Genomic DNA, 25,475 nt, shown 5'->3' on the forward strand with positions numbered 1-25,475 from the left:
AAGGTTGCCGGAAACACTAGAAGCTGAAAGAAGAGCATAGGGCAGTTTCTCCCCTGGAGTACGTCCCTGTGGACACCTTGATCTCAGACTTCAATCCTCTAGAACTGAGAGAACACATTTCTGTTCTTTTAAGTTACCCAGATTGTGGTACTTTGCTATAGCAGCCCTAACAAACTAATGCAATATCTCTTAAAAATAACTATCTTAAAAAAAGTAACGACTGCACAAGCCAGAAAAATTCCCAATTTACTTTGAAATTACCATTCCTAGCTTGCTATATAAAACATTTCATTTTGTCAAATAAATGTCACATAAATATCCTTAAAGATCAACCAGACAAGAAGAAAACATCACCTTTATTTATGGACTCACAACTTAAATTTACTCTTTCTGAGGAGTGTTTTAACCTACTGACAATGGCTTTTATAAGGTCTGCCTTCTTAGAAAGTACTATCGCTTAGTCTTTTATTCCTGAGATAGTGTTTTATATCCTTCTCCACTTTAAGAAAATTGTTATGTTATGGACATTTGCTAGCCAAGTACCAATCATGGTAAATCAGTTAAAATTAAAGCACTTCTTTTGATTATGGTTCATATAAAACACTCATTCTGCTTTTGTTTTTTTCTTTTCCTTTTTTGTTTTAATTGAAGTATAGTTGATTTACAATGTTGTGTTAGTTTCAGATATACAGCAAAGTCATTCAGTTATACATATATATATATACATATATACATATATATGTATATATGTATATATATATGATTCTGCTTTTAAAATGAACTTTGCTTGGACAAAAATTTCTGAATCAGTGAAAGGCAGACAAATCACTACAGCTGCAGTTTCATGTTACATAGCCACTTGTTAACTTTCACACCCAACAAGACAGATAAAATTTAGAGGAGGAGGACCTTTCATTCACAAAACCATGACAAATTTTGTATTTTTTAAATGAAATTATGGTACAATAAAAATTAAATACTTGGTCTTTGTTCCAGTTCCTGGCACAGAGGTCCTAAAACCCTTGGAATCTCTGGATTGATAAGAGTGTCTTTTGTATGATAATGAAATATTTCGGGTGGGTGCCCCTAGATAGCTCCAAGATGGGGTGCTGATCGACAGAAAAAACAACCAGGTGGCGAGAGGGTTAGAAATTTCAGCCCTACTTCCCTGACTCCTGGGAAGGTGAGAGGGACCTGGAGTTTGAGTTCAATCATCGATGGCCAGTTATTTAATCAGTTATGCCTGTGAAATGAAACCTAGTTAAAAGCCCCTAAATGATGGGATTAGGGAGCTTCTAGGTTGGTGAACACGTTGATATGCTGGGAGGGTGGTGTGCTCCCCACCACCACACTTTGCCCTATGCACCTCTTCATTTGGCTGTTCCTGGGTTGTATCCTTTAGAATAAACTGGTAAACATAAGCAATGTTTTTCTGAGCTCTGTCGTTTAATAAACGCTCTTCCTACTTATTAGCTAGGGTGGATTCTGTTCTTTACAATTAGAAACCCTAACTGGTGCAGTGAGGTATCCTGGGCATAAGTGGGAGCTAACAGTGGTACCCTTACCCAATTGTTCACTTTAAGTACATCGCAGTTGCAATTTACGTGGGCCTGGTTAAGAGTCATATAGAGTATTACGTGGTATAATATACATATTTATATAGTATATATATATAATAATATATATTATATAATGTATGTTATTATATATATAATAATATATATATTTGGTCTTTTTCTCCCATTCTTAACACAGAGCACCTAAAACCCTTGGAATTTCTTCAGTGACAGAAGTGCCTTTTGTTATTCACAAGAGGCCCCTGGGACCACACCTGAGTTTATGCTAATAAGGTGGCTCAGGGTGAGGCCCCTTAGATCGCTAGGAGCTGGTCACTGGAAAGACCAAACCCTTGATGAGAGGGTTGGGACTTTCAACCCATCCCTGACCTCCAAGGACGGGAAGAAGGACTAAAGATTGTATTCCTTAAAGACTCTTAAACAAGGAGATACAGAGAGCTTCCCTGTTAGTCAAAAGGTGCTGGGAGCATGGTCACTGGGAGAGGGCATGAAATCTTTGCGCACCCCCTGCAATACCACGAGTCCCCATATCTCACCCTATGCATCTCTTCCTTTTGACTAAACCTTTAAACCTTTGACTAAACCTAAACCTTTAAACTTAAGTGTTTTTCTGATTTCTGTGAGTAGTTCTAGTGAATTACAAATCTGAGGAGGGGGTCATGGGAACCCCCAAATTTGTAGTTGGCTGGGCAGAACTGTGGGTAGCCTTGGTACCCTATTTGTGGATGGCATCTGACATAGAGGCAGTCTTGTGGGACAGAGCCCTTAACCTGTAGCTAACTCCAGACACTTAGTGTCAGAATTGAATTAAATTATTGGAAACCCAGTTGGTGTTGGAAAATTGGAGGACTGTTTGTGTCAGGAAACCCACACAGTATATTATCTAGTGTGACTTTAAAGTTTCCTGCAAAGTAGACACATATTGAAAATAATAATAATGCAAACAGAAGCTAATAAGAAAATGACAAAACTGACATATTATGAGCTTTCCATCAGGCAGTCAAAAGAGTGTGTCAGTCTAATTAGATATTACAAGCAGTTATCCAATGAATAAGAAAACATCTGCTTTTTAAAAGAAACTCATGTTATTGAAAGAACATTAGAAAATTGATGTGTGAAATTATTTCCGTTGTTTGGTAATTTTTTCCCCCCAAACAATGTAACTATCTAAAGCTCACCTGCATGGTAAAAAGACTTGGAGACATAATTTATCATTTGTTTAGAAATTTCAATGGGTTTTGTTAAAAATATTACAACCTATTTGTTAAAAATATTAAAAATGGGGCTTCCCTGGTGGCGCAGTGGTTGAGAGTCCGCCTGCCGATGCAGGGGACACGGGTTCGTGCCCGGGTCCGGGAAGATCCCACATGCCGCAGAGCGGCTGGGCCCGTGAGCCATCGCCGCTGAGCCTGCGCGTCCAGAGCCTGTGCTCCGCAACGGGAGAGGCCACAACAGTGAGAGGCCCGCGTACCGCAAAAAAAAAAAAAAAAAAAGCACAATCTCCCAGTTCACAAAAATATTGATTGACACCAAAAAAGAAAGAAATTTACTAGCCAGATTTTAACAAAACCTGAAAAATTGGTAAACTGAACTGAAAAATGAGTATCAAGATTCAGTAAGTACAGACAACTGTGTATTTCCATTTGACCCTTTGTATCTTGGTGAGATAGCTTTATCAGCTAGGGCTGTCATTAAAACTAAATACCAAAGCTGACTGAACTAGATCTTTATCACAAAGCATTAACCAAAAAAAAATTTTTAACTAGCAAATATGTGTAAATGCTACATTGCTTTCACTATATCACTCATTACATTAAATATTGTGGGTTTTGCTAAACTTATTTTTACTAATGGGGTATTTGATCATGCAAAACAATATTGTATTTGTCTAGGCCAGGGTTTTCCAAAGTGCAGTCTATAGACCTCTACACCAGAATCCCCCAACAGTACTCCTTAAATGCTGTTGCCTGAGCCTTGTGTCCAAGACAAACAGCTTTCAACAAACGGAGGTATTCTCCTGGAGGTATAATCAGAATGACTGAAAGAGAAACGTGGAATAATTTTATGACCATGTGATTCCCTGTAATTTAATGCTTTGTCTGTGACGCATTTCAAGTCAATGGTGAAATGCTTCCCATAATTTAATCCAGATTTGCAGCATTTCAACATAGACTTCATGATAAATTAAAACCAGCATTAGTGAAAAACCTGGATTTCATACCACCGGCTACTTTATTTAAGGGGTTTTGTCTACTTAGTGAACTGGAGGAAGAAACTAGAGACAGAAGACATGGATGGAAGGAAATGAATGAATATGGCCAGAAGGAGAGCAGCAGAGATGGCCCTTCTACAGGAGACTCTTGCGTCCCAGTTTCTGAATTCCCTAAAAACAGACTTTTATTTCCACTGCTTTTTATCTACCCCCGTTGTGTTACTGAACCAAACTTGGCTCGTCCAATGCACAGCAAAGCCAATCTACTGACACTGGGTTGTGGTGAAGGAAAGTATAGCACTTACTGCAAGGCACCCCACATGGGACCAAGCATGGAGAATGAGCAGCTACTGTTCAAAAGACCCAAACTCCCCGATAGGTTTCAGGGAAGGATTTCTAAAGACAGTGTGAGGTAGAGGGTCACAGGGTGTGTGATCAGCTTGTGCACAATTCTCTGATTGGTTGATGGTGAGGTAACACGGTGATGTTTCCGGAATCTCAGTCATCAACTTTCTGATTCCACCTGGTCTGCGGTCTACTCGCTGGTGGTCAGCAAGCAGTTAACTTTTTCACCTAGTAGGGGTTTTAGCATCTCCAAAACAATTCAAGGATATTGTTCAGGATATTATTTACAGCCCTTGAGGAGGAAATAAAGGTCCCTGACTTTGTTTTATGGCTAAACTATTATTATTTTGTCTTGTTTGACTATTTTCCTTTGTTTCTGCATTTTCTCACTTCTCTGATTAAATTTGTTCTTTAGAAATCAGGGTAGGGGGCTTCCCTGGTGGTGCAGTGGTTGAGGGTCCGCCTGCTGATGCAGGGGACGCGGGTTTGTGCCCCGGTCCGGGAGGATCCCACATGCTGCGGAGCGGCTGGACCCGTGAGCCATGGCCGCTGAGCCTGCGCGTCCAGAGCCTGTGCTCCGCAATGGGAGAGGCCACAGCAGTGAGAGGCCCGCGTACCGAAAAAAAAAAAAAAAAAAATCAGGGTAGGCCTAGGAGGCTAAAGCTTTTCTACAAACAAGAGGGAGGGGACACAGTGGGAACATGGGGAGGTTGTCCCCAGGAAGGCCCCACAGGGTCCTGCTAGCTGTTTCAGTTGGACTGGTCCTCACTTAGAACTGCATGACCGCCAGGACCTCAAAGGGAGCTTTCTTCCTCTGTTCACATCCCTCTCCTTTCCCCACTCCCTCAAGCATTTTTTTTTTTTTTTTTTGGTGGAGTTCTAACCACTGGACTGCCAGGGAATTCCCCCCTCAATCTTCTTGAACAGTTCTTTCCTCTCATAACTTATGGTCCCTTGCCCTTGTCTTTCTATCCACCCAGCAGGGCAATCTCATTTCCGGTTTCCCTTTCCCTGACCCTTAGCCTGGAAGGGATCTAATATTGGGAAAGGTTATAGAACCCTGTTCCAACTGCTTCAGAGCCCAGAGCCCTTCATGCTAGTGACCTCATTATTTTGTGCAGAGTGCCCTGCAGGTCCTGGTTAGAGGTTTCCAACGTTCCCAGGACAGACACTTTGGCAGGGGCACAACCCAGGGACATGACCCAAAGCTCTAAAAATTGAAACCTCCCATCTGGAATTCTAAGATGTTTTTTGAAATTGACCTTACTAAGTTACTCGAATGCAATCCAAAAGCATAAAAAGGTAGGTATACCAATTAGATTCTATACTCAAGTATTCGTTAAATAAATTATGGTGGAAAAAACCCCCAAATTATTCATTGTTCAACAATTGTATTGAAGACTTACTTTTATAAAAGAGACAGCAACAGCATTAAGTAAAATAAATGGAAAGGCACATGTTTTCCAGATTAGTAGCATTGGTAATTGTATCTCTGAATATTACATTACCTTACTGTGCTTTTGAGAGACAATTTGTTTATTAACCTAAGAGATTTTATAACACATTATCTCATCACTTTTAATTTGAATTGCATCATTTTCTGGTGAACCTTATGGCCAAGAAACATAAGCATTATTGATTCTGACTTATTTGCAAATCTCAGCCTTTCTAGGTAAATAAATACATAGAAGTTATATGTTTGAGGTTCTAGCTATACAAAAATTTTTTTAGTCAAGAAATTTTATCATGTTAAATATGGTCAAAAATCTTTTCACCACTAGTAACATTTTAAAATTTACCTATGTGTTAATAATCATCCCTCAAAAGTACAGTAAAACAAATTCAAAGGAAAACAAAGCAAAATGAATAAGAATTTCTTCCCCTTTCATGATCTGTGTTCCAGCTTGTCAAAATAAAATTCCCCTATTGCTTATTTGTTTCTTAGGAGCCTTCATGTACGTTATAAATTTTACCTATGTGTCAACAACAATTTAAGAAATGGCCAAGTTACAATGTACAATTCTCCAATAGAAATGCATCCTTAGAATTTGTTAAGCCTAAACAAGGGGTCAGAATTCACTAAAATTAACAACACAAAGCCTCCTAAGAAACAAATGAATAAGCAATAAAAGAATTTTGACAAATTGGTTTGCTTTACTTTGAATTTTTTTTAAACACTGTAACTAATTTTGCTATCATGGCTCTTTTTCTGATTTGGTCAGGGGAGATTTTTCCCCCTTATGAACCACTATTTTAGTTCTGATCAAAGAATTCAGATATTGGAAGGACTCATTGGATTACTGAAGGAATCTTCTTCTTTTCCATTACATGGATCATGACTGTCAAAGGCAGCCAAAAGACAAGGTCATTGCTCCATGTGTAAATTTTTCCCTTTGGTTTGTTTGATTTTTCCATGCAATAGAGAATATATTTGCCAATTTTCAGCCAATTATTAGAAGTTTAGATACATAGGGTTTATACAATTTCAACAATATTTGAAAGCTAGTTGCCCGTTTAAATTGCTGGGCAATCCCAGAAAATATATAGGAGCTCCCTAATCCACTCTTCAGTACAAGAATATCTCTTCTGCAGTCAATATAGAGCCTCATCAGGGAACTTCAGGCCTCTTCTCAGGCCAGTTAAGGGCACTGTCTCCTACTTTTCACTTTGGCAAGAGGATTTCTCTGTTCCCTTTACCTCTTTTGTCCCCTACATTCTCACCTTTGGTGAAGAGTGGGTCTTTACCTGAAAATACATTTTTCCAAAGAAGACATACAGATGGTAAACAGGTACATGAAAAGATGCTCAACATCATTAATCATCAGGGAAATGCAAATCAAAACCACAAATCTCACATCTGTCAGAATGCCTATCATCAAAAAGACCACAAGTGGGGGCTTCCCTGGTGGCGCAGTGGTTGAGAGTCCGCCTGCCAATGCAGGGGACGCGGGTTCGTGCCCCGGTCCGGGGGGATCCCACATGCCGCAGAGCGGCTGGGCCCGTGAGCCATGGCCGCTGGGCCTGCGCGTCCGGAGCCTGTGCTCTGCAACGGGGGAGGCCACAACAGTGAGAGGCCCGCGTACCGCAAAAAAAAAAAAAAAAGACCACAAGTAACACATGTTGGTGAGGATGTAGAGAAAAGGGAACCCTAGTATACCGTTGGTGGAAACGTAAATTGGTGCAGCCACTATGAAGAACAGTATGGAGGTCTCTCAAAAAATTAAAAATAGAATTACCATACAATCTAGCAATTCTACTCCCAGGTATACATCCAAAGAAAATGAAAACACTAATTCAAAAAGATAAATGCACCCCAATATTCATAGAAGCATTATTTGCAATAGCCAAGATATGGAAGCAACTTAAGTGTCCATAAACAGATGAATGGATAAAGAAGATGTGGTGTATAAACACAATGGAATACTACTCAGCCATAAAAAAGAATGAAATTTTGCTATTTTCAACAACATGGATGGACCTGGAGGATATTATGGTAAGTGAAATAAGTCAGACAGAGAAAGACAAACACTTATAAGTGGAACTGAAAAAACAAAACAAACAAATGAATATAACAAAACAGAAACACAGATATAGAGAACAAACGAGTGGTTACCAGTGGGGAGAACGGTGGGGGGAGGGGCAAGATAGGGGATTAAAAGTTACAAACTACTATGTATAAAATAAGACACAAGGATGTATTGTACAGCACAGGGAATATAGGCAAAATTTTATAATAACTTTAAATGTAGTATGATCTATAAAAAATATTGAATTACTGTGTTGTATACCTGAAACTAATATAATATTGCAAATCAACTATACTTTAATGATAAAAAAGAGGAGGTCTTTAGGAACAAATCATTTGTTCATTATTAGATCACTATTAACTGAACACCTGCTATATGCCAGATACTCTACTAGGTTAGTGAGCAAAACAGACAAATATCCATTCTCTGAGTTTCCATTCAAGGAAGAGATAGATATTGAACAAACAAACAACTATATTATGTGTCAGATGGCTATATATGCTATGGAGAAAATTTGGGAAATGGACAGAATGTATAGGGGTGGCAATGGTGGTTACTCTTTTAAATAGGATGGTGAGAAAAGCTCTCACCAATAAGGTGAGTAGAAAAGTCATGGATTAAGAAATACAGTACAATTGGCCATTAGCGTTCGTGGACATACATTTAAAGGAATACTTAACTGCACAGTTGTGCATTTTCCTTTAGTCAAACGGAGCTGCAAGGCACAGGGCAGATATAAGCTTAATAAGGATTTAATTTAAGTTTTAATAAGGGTTTAATAAAGGTTGTGACCTTGCCATGCATGAAATGAGGAGGAAGCAAGAGGAGACAGAGGAGCTGAGGGTGATCACAAGAAGGGATTATCATGATTGACCACAGCATTAAAGTTGGATAATAAGGGAAGAGAAGACGTAGGTAAGGGATAGTGAAAATGTGATAGGGTTAATGGATTACTGATCCCAGTGGAGGTGAAGGATTGCTGGATTCTGATTCTCTTCTCGGATCGAAATCAGAAGCACACTGGGGTTTGATCCTCTATTTTTTTTTTTTTTCAGAACATCCGTTTATTAATTTAAAGGGATATTTTAATTTTCCAGAAAACCAGATAATGATTGCAGCATGACATAGAATTCTCATTTTCCTGTTTATCTGTGAGGAAGAAATTTTTTTTAACATCTTTATTGGTGTATAATTGCTTCACAATGGTGTATCAGTTTCTGCTTTATAACAAAGTGAATCAGTTATACATATACATATGTTCCCATATATCTTCCCTCTTGCATCTCCCTCCCTCCCACTCTCCCTATCCTACCCCTCTAGGTGGTCACAAAGCACTGAGCTGATCTCCCTGTGCTATGCGGCTGCTTCCCACTAGCTATCTATTTTATGTTTGGTAGTGTATATATGTCCATGCCACTCTCTTACTTTGTCACAGCTTACCCTTCCCCCTCCCCGTATCCTCAAGTCCATTCTCTAGTAGGTCTGTGTCTTTATTCCCGTCTTACCCCTAGGTTCTTCATGACATTTTTTTTTCTTAGATTCCATATATATGTGTTAGCATATGGTATTTTCTTTCCCTTTCTTACTTACTTCACTCTGTATGACAGTCTCTAGGTCCACCCACCTCACTACAAATAACTCAATTTCATTTCTTTTTATGGCTGAGTAATATTCCATTGTATATATGTGCCACATCTTCTTTATCTATTCATCCGATGATGGACACTTAGGTTGCTTCCATCTCCTGGCTATTGTAAATAGAGCTGCAATGAACATTGTGGTACATGACTTTTTTTGAATTATGGTTTTCTCAGGGTATATGCCCAGTAGTGGGATTGCTGGGTCATATGGTAGTTTTGATCCTCTATTTTTATTTTAGAGGGTGGGGCTCACCAATACCTCTCTTCAGTTCCTTTTCTCAGGAGGTGACTGAAAATGCAGTCAAGCCCAAACAACAGAAATCCAGTTGACTCAAGAGGGCTAGGAATTTCTGAGGACATCCAGATTAGGTTATAGTGGTTTCACAGAGACATTTTCTGTAACTTTCTACTGTACATGATTTATATTTTTTATTGCGGATAGAAATTCTCTGTGTCATATAGTTTTACCATTCTATATGCAATTAACTTTCTTTTAGTGTTTTCCAGTGTTATTGTGCTATTTACAAAATCTTGATATACAGGATTAATGGGGAACAATTTTACAAATAAATTTTCTTAGGCTGATTAACTAAATTCTTCAGTTTTGTGGTAGTACTATACAAAATTTTTGGCTTCTCTTTTCACAGATGGAGTCCCTGTCTACTGCCCAGCCTCCCAAAATTATTTATGTATAATCTTTACTTATTTGAAATGAATATATTAAAATAATTATTTACTATACATGTTAATTCGCATTCAAATTTGAAACTTCTATACTTTAAGCACTACCTGAGGAGCATTATTTAATTGTATTTAATACTATTTCCAAAATAAATAAATTTGTTAGAGAAAATTGTAAGCTTATATCTATTGGTAAATGTTATACATTTTATTGTCAAAATAATTTAAAAACTGGTTTAATTTTACTTTTTAAAAAATGAATGGATATATAAGAGCTGAAAAGCTGCTAATAAAAATATTAATGTCTAAGGCAAGTAAGAAGTCAAAATTTTAAACCATGAAATTGAATAGGCAGAAAGCAAGACTAGGATTACAAGTCATGTCTCCCCTTGAAGTTAGTATATGTGCTATTTGACTCAAAACCTTTTTGCATGCTTTGTCAACTAATTGGCTCTGTTTCTTCAAACATTTATGGAGGAACCTATGCATCACAAGTATTATTCTTCTGTCTTCTCTCAAAATCATATTCATAATTCTTCTTAGCATTTTGCATCCCCCAAATTTACTTATTCTTAATATATGACTCACTAAGTAGGTCTACCCAGGTAAACTTACCTATGATGATGTATATATAAACACAGGTTATCCTAGTTCTTTATTTCAACTGTCTTTTTTCCTGTTATATGGTCATAGGTACATATCTTCTTTCTGTGATAGAGAAGAACAATCCAAACATGTATCAACTAATTCAATTATCAAATAATTATTAAGGGTCTGCTATATGCCAGGTAGTTTTAGGTACTTGGGACACATCATGAACAAAACTGATAAAACTCCTTGTCCTTATGGTGTTTACAATCTAATAGGGTAAGGAGACAATAGATAAGATAAATAAGTACAAATATATAGTATGTTAGTGACTAGAATTAAGGAGAAAAGTAAAGCAGGATGGAAATAAGAAATACATGTATGTGTACCTATGTAATGCTTTAATTTAGATAAGCTAGCTATGGAAGATATCACTGAAAAGCTGACAAGATCTGAAGAATTTGAGGGAGTAAGCCATTCAGCTCTCTGGGGAAAAGGCCTCCCAGGCAAAGGGAACACCTAGAGCAAAGGCTCTGAGGCAGGAGTGTGGGTAGGGTGTTCTAGGAGCACCAAGTTTGGCTGCAGTGGAGTGAGCATGGGAGAGAGTAGCAGGCAATAAGATCAAGTATTAATGGTGGGGTGGGGGGGTAGGAAGGAGGAGGATAAAGAGCAGTTAATGTTGAGCATTGAAGACCATTGCAAGGACTTTGTTTTTTACTATGAGGGAAGTGGGAAGCCATTAAAACATTTTGAGAAGTGGAGTGACATGAATTGATTACCAACATCATTCTATGGCTGTGTTGAGTCTAAACTGAAGAAGGCCAAAAGGAGAAGCAGAAGCATTGGAGATTAGTTAGGTTAGAAGTCTGTTGCAATAAACTAGATGAAAAATTATATAGACTCAGAATAGTTTGGATTCTGGATAGGTTTTGAAAATGTAGCCATAAAGATTTGTTGATGAATCAACTCTTTTTGGACTTCACTAGCTGTCAGAGGTGAGAGAGAGAATGACTGAAATTTTTGGCCTGAGTAACTGTAAGATTGCAGTTGTCATTTACTGAGATGGGGAAGACTGAGAGGAGGAGTTCGAAGGTGGATATCAAGAGCTCAGGTTTGGATATACCACGTTTAAGACGCTCTGTAGACTCTCCACATGGAAGTATCCAGTTGGCAGTTGGGTGTATGAGTCTGGAGTTCAGGAAAACGTTCAGGTTAGAAAGATGTAAATTTGGTAGCTAAGAGCAGATAAACCTTGGGACTGGATACACTGACAGATGTATCAATTGGGAGAAGGTCCAAGGACTGAACATTGGAGCATTTCAACACTGAGAACAAGGATGAAGAAGGAACCAGCAAAAACTGACTTTTAGATTTAGCAACACAGAGGTAACAAGTATTTTTATTTTTAGTGATGAATCAACTCCTATGTCTATATGTATTTTATTGCCTCCAAATTCCTATACAAAACCATTTGTACATTTAAATTCTTTTAACTCTGAGTTCTGGGGATACTTGTGAATCCATGGAAGACCAGAGAGCTAGGCTTCCTCTTGTTGAATCTGATGCTAGAATGAAGGATGGAAACTTTAAAATGTCTTTTAGCTATGTTCATGTGATATCTGGATTTAAACTAAAATGCATATCTCATGGAACTACATTTGTTGCTTTTCTTAAAAAATGTAATTACAACTATTTACATTTGTCTTAGAATAGTCCTGTGATATCCTAGTTTTACTATCCTGGTCTTCAGCCACTTTCTTTTCAATATTTTAGAAGCTACTTTTCTCTACATGTCTGTGCCACACATCCCTGGCAAATCTCAGTGTTGGATAAAAGCAACTATCTTACTTCTCCATGAACAGTCACCAATTTCTGGGTCTCAACTGTCTCAGATATGTCTTACTAACACCTGTCCCCAGTCAGCTTTTTCTCCTGTTCTCTATAATTATTTTAAACCTTTTTCACCCTCCTAACCTCCTTCTTGCATTCCTCTCCCAACTTCAGCCTAGATTGTATTTTGAACTCTATAATAAACTCCCTATTCAAAATCTCTACCCAGATATCTTACAGGCACCCTGAATTCATCATGTTCAAAACTGAAAGGTCAGAAGGAGAAATTAAGGAAACAATCCCATTCACCTTTGGAACAAAAAGAATAAAATACCTAGGAATAAAGCTACCTAAGGAGGTAAAAGAGCTGTACTTAGAAAACTATAAAACACTGATGAAAGAAATCAAAGATGACACAAACAGATGGAGAGATATACCATGTTCTTGGATTGGAAGAATCAATATTATGAAAATGACTATACTACCCAAAGCAATCTACAGATTCAATGCAATCCCTATCAAATTACCAATGGCATTTTTTACAGAACTAGAACAAAAAAATCTTAAAATTTGTATGGAGACAGAAAAGACCCCAAATAGCCAAAGCAATCTTGAGGGAAAAAAATGAAGCTGGAGGAATCAGACTCCCTGACTTCAGACTATACTACAAAGCTACACTAATCAAGACAATATGGCTCGGTACTTTGTGACCACCTAGAAGGGTGGGATGGGGAGGGTGGGAGGGAGACGTGGGAGGGAGGAGATATGGGGATGTATGTGTGTGTATAGCTGATTCATTTTGTTGTAGGGCAGAAACTAGCACACCATTGTAAAGCAATTAATACTCCAATAAAGACGTAAAAAAAAACAAGCCTTGAAGGAACAAAACTGAAGACAGTATATGCAAATCAGATGAACCATTGGATTAAGAAATAATATAGTATGGAATGGGCAAACTGAAACCACCATGGATTAATAATAAACTCTGTGATGAGCAAAAAAGAAAAGACAATATGGTCTCTTACAGAAAGACCTGCATATTTTTATATGCAGAAATATAGATCAATGGAACAGGATAGAAAGGCCAGAGATAAACCCATGCACCTATGGTCAACTAATCTATGACAAAGGAGGCAAGGATATACAATGGAGAAAAGACAGTCTCTTCAATAAGTGGTGCTGGGAAAACTGGACAACTATATGTAAAAGAATGAAATTAGAACACTCCTAAACACCATACACAAAAATAAACTCAAAATAGATTAAAGACCTAAATGTAAGATGGGCCACTATAAAACTCTTAGAGGAAACATAGGAAGAACACTCTTTGACATAAATCACAGCAAGATCTTTTTTGACCCACCTCCTAGAGTAATGGAAATAAAAACAAAAATAAACTAATGGGACCTAATGAAACTTAAAAGCTTTTGCACAGCAAAGGAGACTATAAACAAGACGAAAAGACAACTCTCAGAATGGGAGAAAATATTTGGAAACAAATCAACAGACAAAGGATTAGTCTCCAAAATATATAAACAGCTCCTGCAGCTCAATATTAAAAAAACAAACAGCCCAATCAAAAAAATGGACACAAGACCTTAAAAGACATTTCTCCAAAGAAGACATACAGATGGCCAAGAGGCAAATGAAAAGCTGCTCAACATCACTAATTATTAGGGAAACGCAAACTGAAACTACAATGAGGTATCACCTCACACTGGTTAGAATGGGCATCAACAGAAAACCTACAAACAATAAATGCTCGAGAGGGTGTGGAGAAAAGGGAACCCTCTTGCACTGTTGGTGGGAATGTAAATTGATACAGCCACTATGGAGAACAGTATGGAGGTTCCTTAAAAAACTAAAAATAGAATTACCATATGACCCAGCAATCCCACTACTGGGCATATACCCAGAGAAAACCATAATTCAAAAAGACACATGTACCCCAATGTTCATTGCAGCACTATTTACAATAGCCCAGTAATGAAAGCAACCTAAATGCCCATCGACAGACGAATGGATAAAGAAGATGTGGTACATTATACAATGGAATATTACTCAGCCATAAAAAGGAACGAAATTGGGTCATTTGTAGAGACATGGATGGATCTAGAGACTGTCAAAGAGAATGAAGTAAGTCAGAAAGAGAAAAACAAATATCATAGATATATGTGGAATCTAGAAAAATGGTACAGATGAACCGGTTTGCCAGGCAGAAATAGAGACACAGACGTAGAGAACAAACATATGGACACCAAGGGGGGAAAGCGGGGGGTGGGGGTGTGTGATGAATTGGGAGATTGGGATTGACACTAATTTGTATAAAATAGATAACTAATAAGAACCTGCTGTATTAAAAAAATAAAATTAATAAAAATCAGTAGAATGAATGGGAAGATAAAGTTAAGGAGAACTCTTGAAAGTAAATCTGCTAAATGATAGAAATTCCACTAAGAACAGAAGGAAAAATAAACTGCCCCCCCAAAAAAAAAACTGAACTAATGCTCTCCCCACTCCATCAAACTTGCTTTCCCCTCCTACAATCCCCTTCCCCGTAAATGGTGCCTTCTTCAAGCCAGAAACCCCAAGTCATCTTTACATCTCATCTAACACCAAATCCTGGGGAGTCTACTCCCAAATAAATCCATTCTCCATATCTTTTCAATTTTGCAACCATTTTAAGTTTTTCAAAAACTCAAATCTGGTTTTGTCACACTTCCTTTCCCCACCCATCCCCACCCTTAATTCAAATGTGATTTTGTCACAGTTCTTAAAACCCAGCAGGATCAAAGGATAATATACTCAATGATAATACACTTTAGAGGCTTTTGATACCTTGCACTCATGGTGCTTACTGCCTAGTGGGGAAAATAAGACATGAAATATAAACCCGGCTATATAAGTACAATTTAGTAATAAGTGCTATGTAATTAAGTTGTAATGAGAGTGTAATGAGTGTAACAGGAAGACCTAATCTAGTGGAGGCCTCCTTGAGGAAATGACTTTAGGTTGACACCTGAGTGTGGGATGGAAGAAGAAGAGAGAAGAGCCCAGTACAGAAGCAGAGAGAGAGAGAGGAAACAGGGTACTGGGAAGAGCTGAAAGGTAAGTGGCTGGAGATGGGAGCATTGCTGGAGGGGTGGTTGCCGCTGAAGATAGATAAATCACGTAAGACCCTGTAGTTCATCCTAAGAGTTTTGATCTTTATCTTTAAAATAATGGAAAATAATTGAATGGTTTTAAGAGTGTTAACATGATGAGATTTAGCTTTTTTAAAAAGATTACTCAGGCTTCTCGGTGGAGTGTGCCTTTATCCCTTCCACTGGTTCTCAGGAGGAGAGCCAAAAAGTTGACACTGAGCAAGATTTGCACTGTCATTCCTGGGTTTTATTTCCCTTGACCTCCCTTAGCTCTTTTTTTTTTTAAACATCTTTATTGGAGTATAATTGCTTTACAATGGTGTGTTAGTTTCTGCTTTATAACAAACCGAATCAGCTATACATATACATATACCCCATATCTCCTCCCTCTTGCATCTCCCTCCCACCCTCCCTATCACACCCCTCTAACCCTTAGCTCTTTCATGGTGTGATGGTCACACCAGAGGTCTGTACCTAGGTTACACCCTAAGCCTTACCTTTTCCCTGCATAATGAGATTTTATACAACAAAAACAAGAACACAAGTATTAAATCTAAATAAAGTAAACTCTTCCACACAATTCTTGGTCATTGGGTTACTTGGAAACAAAGACCTTTAGTTCTTTCTTTCACTAAAGAAAAGCATTTTCAGCTTTTTGAGTAAGAAGAGTCTCTCTAATGTAAAAATGCCTGCAGCTAGTTATTTATGTTGACCTCTAGTAGTGTGTGGCTTCCTTGTGAACACTTAGTCCTGAGGACATTTTCTCTCACATAAAAACGACTGAATCAAGCCATGCCAAGCTGTTAATGACCCTCAGATTTGCGCTTCAGGAAACTGGAGGTTGATTGGTTTTTGACGGGTTTCTCAAGCAGTTTGTCATCTGTTTTTGTCCTCCCCTCCCTCTTCCACCCTTCCATCTAGGAATGAATATTAACGAATTTAGAAACACTGTTTGCGGTTGGGTCCAAAAGACAACTCCTGTGCTGAATACATTTTTCTAATTCACATCCACAAATAATGATGAGGTAGTGGTCAAGACTCTCAAAATCCAAACTCAGTCTCCTTACTCAGCTGTTGTGAAACAGATCTTAAGTGCTATTTTAAACCCAATGAACCATGTTGGCTCCAACCTCAGCTGCTACCACATGCTGAGTACTCACTACGTTCAAGAGAATGGAGCTTTGGGGAGGGTGGGAGGAAAGTATGAAAAACATGACAACACCGCAAGGCAAAACTCACGAATCCCCTAAACGACATGGGGGCTAATCCACTGACTTGTTTTGAGGGTAAAAGCCTTCAGGGCGGCGCTCCTACTCCTAAATCCTCAGCTCCCTGTACGGGGCCTGGCATTCAGAAAGCACACAGCAAACGTGCACGTGGTGAGTGAACGATCTCCGATCCACGCTCAAGCCTGGGGCCGCAGAGCTCAGACCTCAAGCACCTTTCAGGCGGTCGAACTCCAGGCCGGGCCACGTGATGCGCTCCAGCCAATGGGCAGGTTGCCCCCGGAGGATCGCCAATAAAGGCGCCAGTTGCTGCCCGCTAGCGGCCGCCATTGGGGCGAGAGTTGGCGGCGACGGGTGGTGGAAAGGTGCTTCCCTGCAGCGCTTCATCTCGTGAAAGCTGAAGCGGACAGTCAGAGAAGGTCCTTTCCACAAGGGGTAAGGGAGCCCCTTGCGGGAAGCACTACTCTGGGATCCGAGCCCTCGCTGTCACCCTGGGTGGGGAATAACCGTTTTTTCCTCTCTTCCCCTCCCCCATCAACATTGTGCGACAGCAGAGGCCGTTAGAGAGGCCATCCCGGCGTGTGCCTTTAGCCCAGGTGAGCTGCCGATTGCTTTTCTTTGGCCTTACCAGCTGCAAGCTCATTGCCCCAGTGGACCCTCTAAAATGTTTTTGGCTTTTCTCTTACGCTTGGTGGTGGTGGTGGTTATTTTTTTTTTCCAAGGAAGGGATGAGAAGAGGAAGGTTGGTCCAAGGAAGGGCTGTCCAGCCACCTCCCCATTTGAAAAACAGTCATGGCCTTTGTAGTTCTCTTAGGTCTTGGATTGATGGATCGCTGCTTGTACTGTAGTTTCGGGAATGAAGGAGAAAACATGGAACTTTAGCTGTAGCTGACTTTTCTTGTTGTGTTTATTCTGGGCGTGATCATTTGGGACAGGAAATTTCCCATCCTTGATTCATTTATTCATTCAACTAACATTAAGCCCTTGGAACATATTAAACCCTCTGTTGGGTGTTGCGGAATCTGGAGTTAGGGCAGGCCTCAAGGCGCTGGATTGTGTTAAGAATTAAAATGAGGTACGTACAGGGTGCTTTGGGACCTGTGGGAAGGGCCCGGGTGGTTGGAAGGGAGCAAGGGAGGGTTCTGGGTAGGCAATAACTGAGCTGGGTCTTGAGATGAAATAGAAGTTAGTCTAAAGAGTGAGGGGAGCTCTGGTGAGGAGGGGAAATTTTCCAAAAGCATAGACGTGAGAGCACAAGAGTAGGTGGGACAGTGGAAAACTGGCAAATTTTTGAACATGGCTGGCACTGTGTTGGGAGAGTAGGAAGAGATGAGTCTAGTGAGATAGGCAAGGGGCCATAAGAGGGTTTGTTTATTGGTATGTCATGAAGGGCTATAGGTTGAGCAGTATGATCTTAAGTTGCTGAACAAAAATCACAGCATCACCATTGCATGAATTCAGGTGGGAGATAACAAGTGATTGAACAAAAGGAGTGGTTTGGGAGATGGAAATTAGGAACACCATAAGTATTCAGAATATGTAAATTTATATTCAAGAGTCAGTTGTTTAGAGGTATTTGATGCCTTGGAGTGGCTGAGATCTGCAGAAAAGTAGTAAAGAAGACAAAGGAAAAACTGGAGGATATTAATGGGTTAGCAGAAGATGAGATTATGGATTTCTCTGGAATTCTAATCTGACCCACCTATTTGTTCCCTTAGCACCCTCTTAACCTCTGTCACAGCAATAATTATATGTATCCTGTTGGAATTGCCTATTTTATAAGTCTCTGTAAAGAGATTATTGTATCCCCCAATTCCTAGCTCAGTGCTTGCCACCATTGTAGGTGCTTTGTAAATATTTAGTAAGTGAACAAACAGAATCTGGGGAAAGTGGTATCCTGGAAACCAGAAAAGAGTTTCAAGAGAGTCACAATAGTCTAGTGACAGATATAGCTGAGAGGTCAAGTAAGGTATAAGATTCAAAAAGAATCCATTGGATTTAACAAGTAAATATCGTAAGTATTAACCTTAGTGTAAGGGGAGTTTTAGAGGAATGGCAGGAAAAAGGCATGTGTGATGTGGGGAGTAAAGACTGTCATTTTTTAGGATGCTCTGGTGTGAGATACAGAAGAGAGAAGATTGAGACTACAAGGATAGAATAGGATCAAGAGAGGAATTTTTAAGGAGACTTGAGAAAGTTTATATGGAGGGTAAGCTAGTATAAAAGTATTGAAGATACAGGCAGAAGAGAGCAAGGACCTTCAGCAGGGGTATTATCTAGAGTATCTGGGAAAAGAGTTCAGACAAGAAGATTGAGGAAGGAGCAGATGAGAAGATTGAAGCATTGTGAAGAATATACATTTTCTACAAATTACCTGTTTGACCTTAAATAAAGCCTGATTTTATTTCAAAGAAACCATTTTCTCCCTTGAACTGGAGATGGCTAATTTGATGGTGCAGGATTTGTAGTCAGTATTTGAGCTCATCACAGGGCAGATTGCTTTTGATCTTTCTGAGCCCTAGAGGCATCTGATATTCAGAATCCAGACTTTTTTTTTCACCTCACTATCACCACTTTTATTCAGGATATACAGGAGATAGGAGTATTTGAAAAGAAACTAATAAGCAGACTTTTACAAACCTAATAAACACACAAAACCCAAATAGAAAAAAAGAGAATGCTTTGAGGGATATAACACCAGAGGCTTTTAAGAAAAAATAATTTAAAACAGGGAAAAAAAGGTAAATTTCAGGACATGTTAAGTATACGAAACCAAACTAAATTAGAAAATCAGACGAGACCAATAGATTCTTAGACAGTGGTTTCTTTTTATTGTTTTCTTTTTTCTTCCAGTTTTATTGAGATATAATTAACTTACAGAACTGTATACGTTTAAGGTGTACAGCATAATGATTTGATTTACATATATCATGAAGTGATTATCACAATACATTTAGTAAATGTCCATCATCTCATATAGGTACAAAATTAAAGCAATAGAAAAGAAAATTTTTATTTGTGATGAGAACTCTTAAAGAATCCAAGCTTTTTATGCTGTACTGCTTCCCTGCATGTGTAAGATCTATGAACCCAACCAGAAGTGCCACCACACAGCAAAATAACTTATATGTTTCTTATAACATTTTGGAAACATTTTTTAGCTTGTGTGTGCATTTCAGGAAATCTTTGGCCTATATGTATTTGTCAGGGATGACTGAAACATTCACAACAATCCCAAAGGCTCTCTTTTTCTTAGAAGTTTAAAATTTCACTCTATAAGTTGGAATAACCTATAGAGAACAATTAAACATCTAGCAAAATTTAAATGCATTGGCCCAGAAATTGCCAATAGAAATAAATCCAGTAGGCCAGGCCAAAAGAAGAAAAAGAAGAAAGGAAGAAATATATCCAATAGGTTTTGGCATACATATGCAACAATATATTTACTTATTAGTGAGTAGATATTCATTGCAACATTGCTTATAATATCCATATGTCCACATCCATAAGATTACATACTACGCAGGCATTAAGGAGGGAGGGGGCTGCTCTGGGACATTTTCTAAGATGAATTAAGTGTAAAGAACCAGTTTCTAAAAGGATACCCAAGAAATTGCTAAGAGTAAGGAGGGGGATCTGGTTGGCTGGGGGATAAGAATGGGAAAGGAAACTTTGTTGTATACCATTCAAACCATGTGGATGTTAAAATTCAAATAAACTTGTTTATTTTTTGAAATCCATAAATGATATATTATCTTTAAGAATTTCTCCAGAATTCCCAAGATTATTTTATAATGAGCTATTGTGTGGACGAAAGGGATCTGATTTTCAGGCAACTTGCCCATGGAACCGTAGAATAATTGACAAGGTGATGCTACATTATTATGTGATTATCTTTATCAAAGTAAACCAGAATTTTTTTTAAATTAATTAATTTATTTTTGGCCACGTTGGGTCTTCGTTGCAGTGCGTGGGCTTCTCATCGCAGTGGCTTCTCTTGTTGCGGAGCACCGGCTCTAGGCATGTGGGCTTCAGTAGTTGTGGCTCTCTGGCTCCAGAGCACAGGCTCAGTAGCTGTGGCGCACAGGCTAAGCTGCTCCGCGGCATGTGGGATCTTTCCGGACCAGGGCTCAAACCTGTGTCCCCTGCATTGGCAGGCAGATTCTTAACCACTGTGCCACCAGGGAAGACCCTAAACCAGAACTTTTAATAATCATTTATGATACATTGTTTTTGAGCAGTTGTAACTGGTGGTTGTTACATAACATTCAATTCTTAGTGACATTAGATTTCATCTGCCCATGCTATCTTTCTTTTTAGAAATATATCCATGGGTAAAAAATGTTTTGAAAGCAGAAATAACAATAAAATGACAGCTCATCATAACCATTAGAAACAACAGTGGATTTTCACATAAGCAGTATAGGCCATGGATTATGCATAGTTCCCAGTAGACTTGTAACTCCATAGTTCAGTAAGTTGGAGTGAAGTAATTTTAGAGAAAATCTTGAAGTAACCAATCTATTTAAATGACAAATTACTTCTGACACCTTACTAATTGTGACCTACCATTATGTCAATTAAGGTGAATCTTTTAGAGGGTATGTTGCTGGACCATGATGCTGGCATTTTTTGTTTATTCTTAATTAAGAGTAAAAGCTAAAAATAATAACAGTCTTTAGAGAATGTAAAATAAAACAGTGAAATTGGCAGCTATCTAACAGAAATTTGCCAAATATCTTTTAAAGCCACATAGCTCCTTTTTAAAAAATTTTAAATAAGAAAGAAAAGATTAAAATAATTTGAACAGTAAGACTGGGATAATTACAAAGAATATTTTATAAAGGGGATAATTCCTAGCTCTCTATTGCTGGACAGAATTTCACCTCAAAGAAACCAGGGCCTGTAGCCAATGCAGAGCACTTCTGAGATCATCATCAGATTACCAAATATTAGCTATTCTTTTGCCCAATGATAATTATCAGAGCTCTTGTCCATGGTCAGTCCATCTGCTGCCTTCAATTGCAGTGCACTTTAAGTTTATTATTAAAAATTTCTGACATATAGAATAACGGATAAAGTAGTACAAAGGACACCTGTATAACTACCAACAATTGTCAACATTTTGCCATGTTTGCTTGTCTGTATAGGTTTTTCCCCAAAACCATTTAAACATATTTCACAGATGTGGCTATTCACACCAAATTTTTTGAGCATGTATTTAAACTTTTTTTTCCTTACATAATTACCCTACTGTTCTCACACCTATCAAAATTCCCTCGATTTCCCTAGTTGTCCCCAAAAATGTCTTTAGTAGTTGATCTCAAACCAAGATTTGATATAGGATGGTAAGTTGAGTTCAGTTGTTATGTCTTTTTTTTTAAAATATTTATTTATTTATTTGGCTGCATCGGGTCTTAGTTGCGGCACACAGGATCTTCGCTGCGGCATGCAGGATCTTTCGTAGTGGCAAGTGGTCTGTTCATTGCAGCGTGCAGGCTTCTCTCTAGTTGTGGCATGTGGGCTCCAGAGGGCACGGACACTAGAGTGCGTGGGCTTAGTTGCCCCGTGACATGTGGGGTCTCAGTTCCCCGACCAGCTGTCGAACCCACGTCCCGTGCATTGGAAGGCGGATTCTTAACCACTGGACCACCAGGGAAGTCCCCAGTTATTATGTCTTAATTCAGAGCAGTTCCTCATTTTCTTTAACAATCTTGCTTTTTATAAAAGATGGGCCATTTGTCTTATAAAATATTCCGTATTCTACATGTGTCTCTTTCCTTATGATTTTCGTTTCATTTGTTCTAGCACGTCAAAAAACTTCTGCAATGATGGCAGTGGTCTATAGCTGCACTGTCCTGTACAGTAGCCAGTAGGCATATGTGGCCATTAAGCACTTAAAATGCTGCTGAGTTTTTAACTTAGGTAATTTTGGTTAATTTAAATTTAGAGTTACATGTGGCTAGGGACTTCCCCTGGCAGTCCAGTGGTTAAGACTCCATGCTTCCAGTGCAGGGGGTGTGGGTTCGATCCCTGGTCATAGAAGTGAGATCCCACATGCTGTGTGGTTTGGCCAAAATAAATAAATAAACAGAATTACATGTGGCTAGAGGCTGTCACATTGGACAATGCAGCTGTAGCCCTTGAATTTTCTGTTACAGAAAAGTTAAATCTAGAAGCTTGTTACACATTTTTGGCAAAAAGCCTTTATAGATGCTATATAGATTGTATTTTGTCTTATCAGGAGATACATATATATATATATATATATATATATATATATATATAGGCTTTTAACCCAATATATGCTATTTTAAGTTCTTTCTAGTTAGTATTATTTTCCTAAATACTACAAAAACTTCAGTATTGGATTTGACTAATTTGGTGCAGATATCTGATCAAAGTACCAGAAGCAAGAAAATGTGGACTAGTGTGGTTGAAATATAACGGTCATATGATGAAGTGGTATGAGTAGCTAAGGATGTAAGGGATGCAAAGGAAAACAATTTTAAGAGTGTTGCTAACCATTTCAGATACTACAGAGGAGTCTGGGAAGATAGCTTAGGAACACCAGTGAGGGATTTGGAATATTTCAAGGTATTAGTGGTCTTTGGTAGAGCAGTTTCAGAAGAGTTGGAGAAATCAGATGAATGTATTTGACCTTTACAAGATTTTTTGCACCCAAGTTTTGTTTGTTTGTTTGTTTGTTTGTTTTAAGAGCAGTTTTAGGTTTACAGCAAAATTGAAAGGTACAGAGATTTCCTGTATATTCTCCTGCCCAAAAACATGCATAATCTCCCTTGTTACCAGCATCCCCCAACAAAAGGGTACATTCGTTACAATAGATGAACCTACAATGACACAGCATTATCACTTAGTCTGTTGTTTGCATTAGGGTTCACTCTTGGTGTTGTAATTCCTAAGGGTTTGGGCAAATGTATAATGGCAGTATTTTCACTGCCCTAAAAATCCTCCATGCTCCATCTTTTCTCCCAGCTCCTGGCAACCACTGATCTTTTTACTGTCTCCATAGTTTTGCCTTTTCCAGAATGTCATATAGTTGGAATCATACAGTATGTAGCCTTTTCAGATTAGCTTCTTTCACTTATTATGCATTTAATATTCCTTTATGTGTTTTTGTGGCTGTATAAATCATTTCTTTGTAGCACTAAGTAATATTCCATTGTCTGGCTATTGCTTCACAGTTTATCCATTCTCCTACTGAAGAACATCTTTGTTGCTTCCAGGTTTTGGCAATTAGGAACAAAGCTGCTATAAACGTCTGCGTGCAGATTTTCGTATGGAAAGGTGTTTTTAAGAAAAAAAAATTTAAGATGCTGATTAGAACATGTCTGTAGGCAGAGATATCAGCAGAAGCTAATAATGTAAACAAATATAGAAAATGAAGCCTTAAGACAAAGCAGGAAACAGAACTATGTGTTGCATAATCTTTAAATAGAGGAAAGGCTTCATAAACCTAATAAAAAAGAAACATACAATAATGGAGATAAAGGAATTATTAATGAAATAATAGGTTTCTGGAAAAAGGGAAAGAAGGTCCTTATGGAAAAGAGGTGAGGCACTTATTAAATAAGAGGTAATAGTGTAGGAAATAAAAGAAGCTAAGAAATTAATTTTTAAAAGTTTCTCATGTAAACTAAGATGAGATCCTCTGCAAATGGGTATAGTGGGCCTGAGGTTTTGAGGAGTGGAACAGGTTTGGAAAAAGCATTTTATAATTGATGTATATTCATTCATTCATATATTTTTTTTTGAAGGCGGATTCCTGAGCAGTAGGAACTAACTTAAATCATCCTTGATTTCTCTCCCTACTTCTCCCTGTATAAACAAGTCACATCTGCTTTATTTCTAACATGAAATTGAACCTGAACACTTAAATTCAGCATATGTAGGCTCTGTCCTATGCATTGGATCAATACAAACAAGGTCCGTGGCCGGCATAGAGTTTACATTCTGGGAGTTGGTGGGAGGGTGGGTTGGGAGACAGTAAGCAAGTAGGTAAAAATATATTGGTGAAGCAGAGAAATGGCTGATGGATTGGAATTGGGGAGGATGGGTAAGTATGCCTATTTAAAATGAGGTTGTGAAGGAAAAGTCTCCCTCAGGAGCTGATGATTTTGAATCAGTCTGGAATAAGAGCATTTCAAGCAGAGTGTAAAGGCCCAGAGACCAGAACTGGCTTGATGCAAAGAACTCAAAGAAGAGGATGGCTGGTGTGAAGTGATTGAGCTGGGAGAGTAGGAGTGGAGGTGGAAGGAACAGAACAATGAACCAGACCTTGGGAGGTTTCAGATCAGTTTGGAGGCGATGGCATTAGTCTTTGTTAGAGGTGATAATGACTGGGGCTAGGGTCATAGTGGTGGAAGTAGTGAGAATCTGAGATTTATTTTGGAGGAGGACTCATCAGAGAAATACAAATTAAAATCACAATGAGATCCCATCATACGCCCACCAGAATAGCTAAAATGGAAGAAGCTGATAATACCAAATATTGACAAGGATATGGAATAACTGGAATTCTTAGACTGCTGTTGTGTATATAAGTTGGTACATTTTGGAAAACTGGTGGTGTCTATTAAAGCTGAACATATGCATAATCTATGTCCCAACAATTTTACTTCTGGGTTTATACCCAGCATAATGCATGTACGTATACACTAAAGCATTTCATAGTATTATTTGTCA

General features: G+C 38.5%; 1 protein-coding gene across 3 annotated transcripts in view; it reads left to right on the forward strand.

The window, feature by feature from the left end:
• Positions 1-16,983: 16,983 nt before the first annotated feature.
• The window catches only part of BRDT (bromodomain testis associated), a 60,159-nt gene continuing 51,667 nt past the window's right edge, over positions 16,984-25,475 (forward strand). The window contains exons 1-2 of one of the 3 annotated variants that reach the window (XM_079909301.1): positions 16,984-17,204; positions 17,321-17,365. The gene's annotated coding sequence lies outside the window, so the exon portion shown is untranslated. The remainder of the gene's footprint in view (positions 17,205-17,320; positions 17,366-25,475) is intronic. The other 2 variants (XM_079909300.1, XM_079909299.1) reach the window with 2 other exon arrangements.

The sequence above is a fragment of the Stenella coeruleoalba genome (assembly GCF_951394435.1).
Source record: "Stenella coeruleoalba genome assembly, chromosome: 1".
NCBI lineage: Eukaryota > Metazoa > Chordata > Mammalia > Artiodactyla > Delphinidae > Stenella > Stenella coeruleoalba.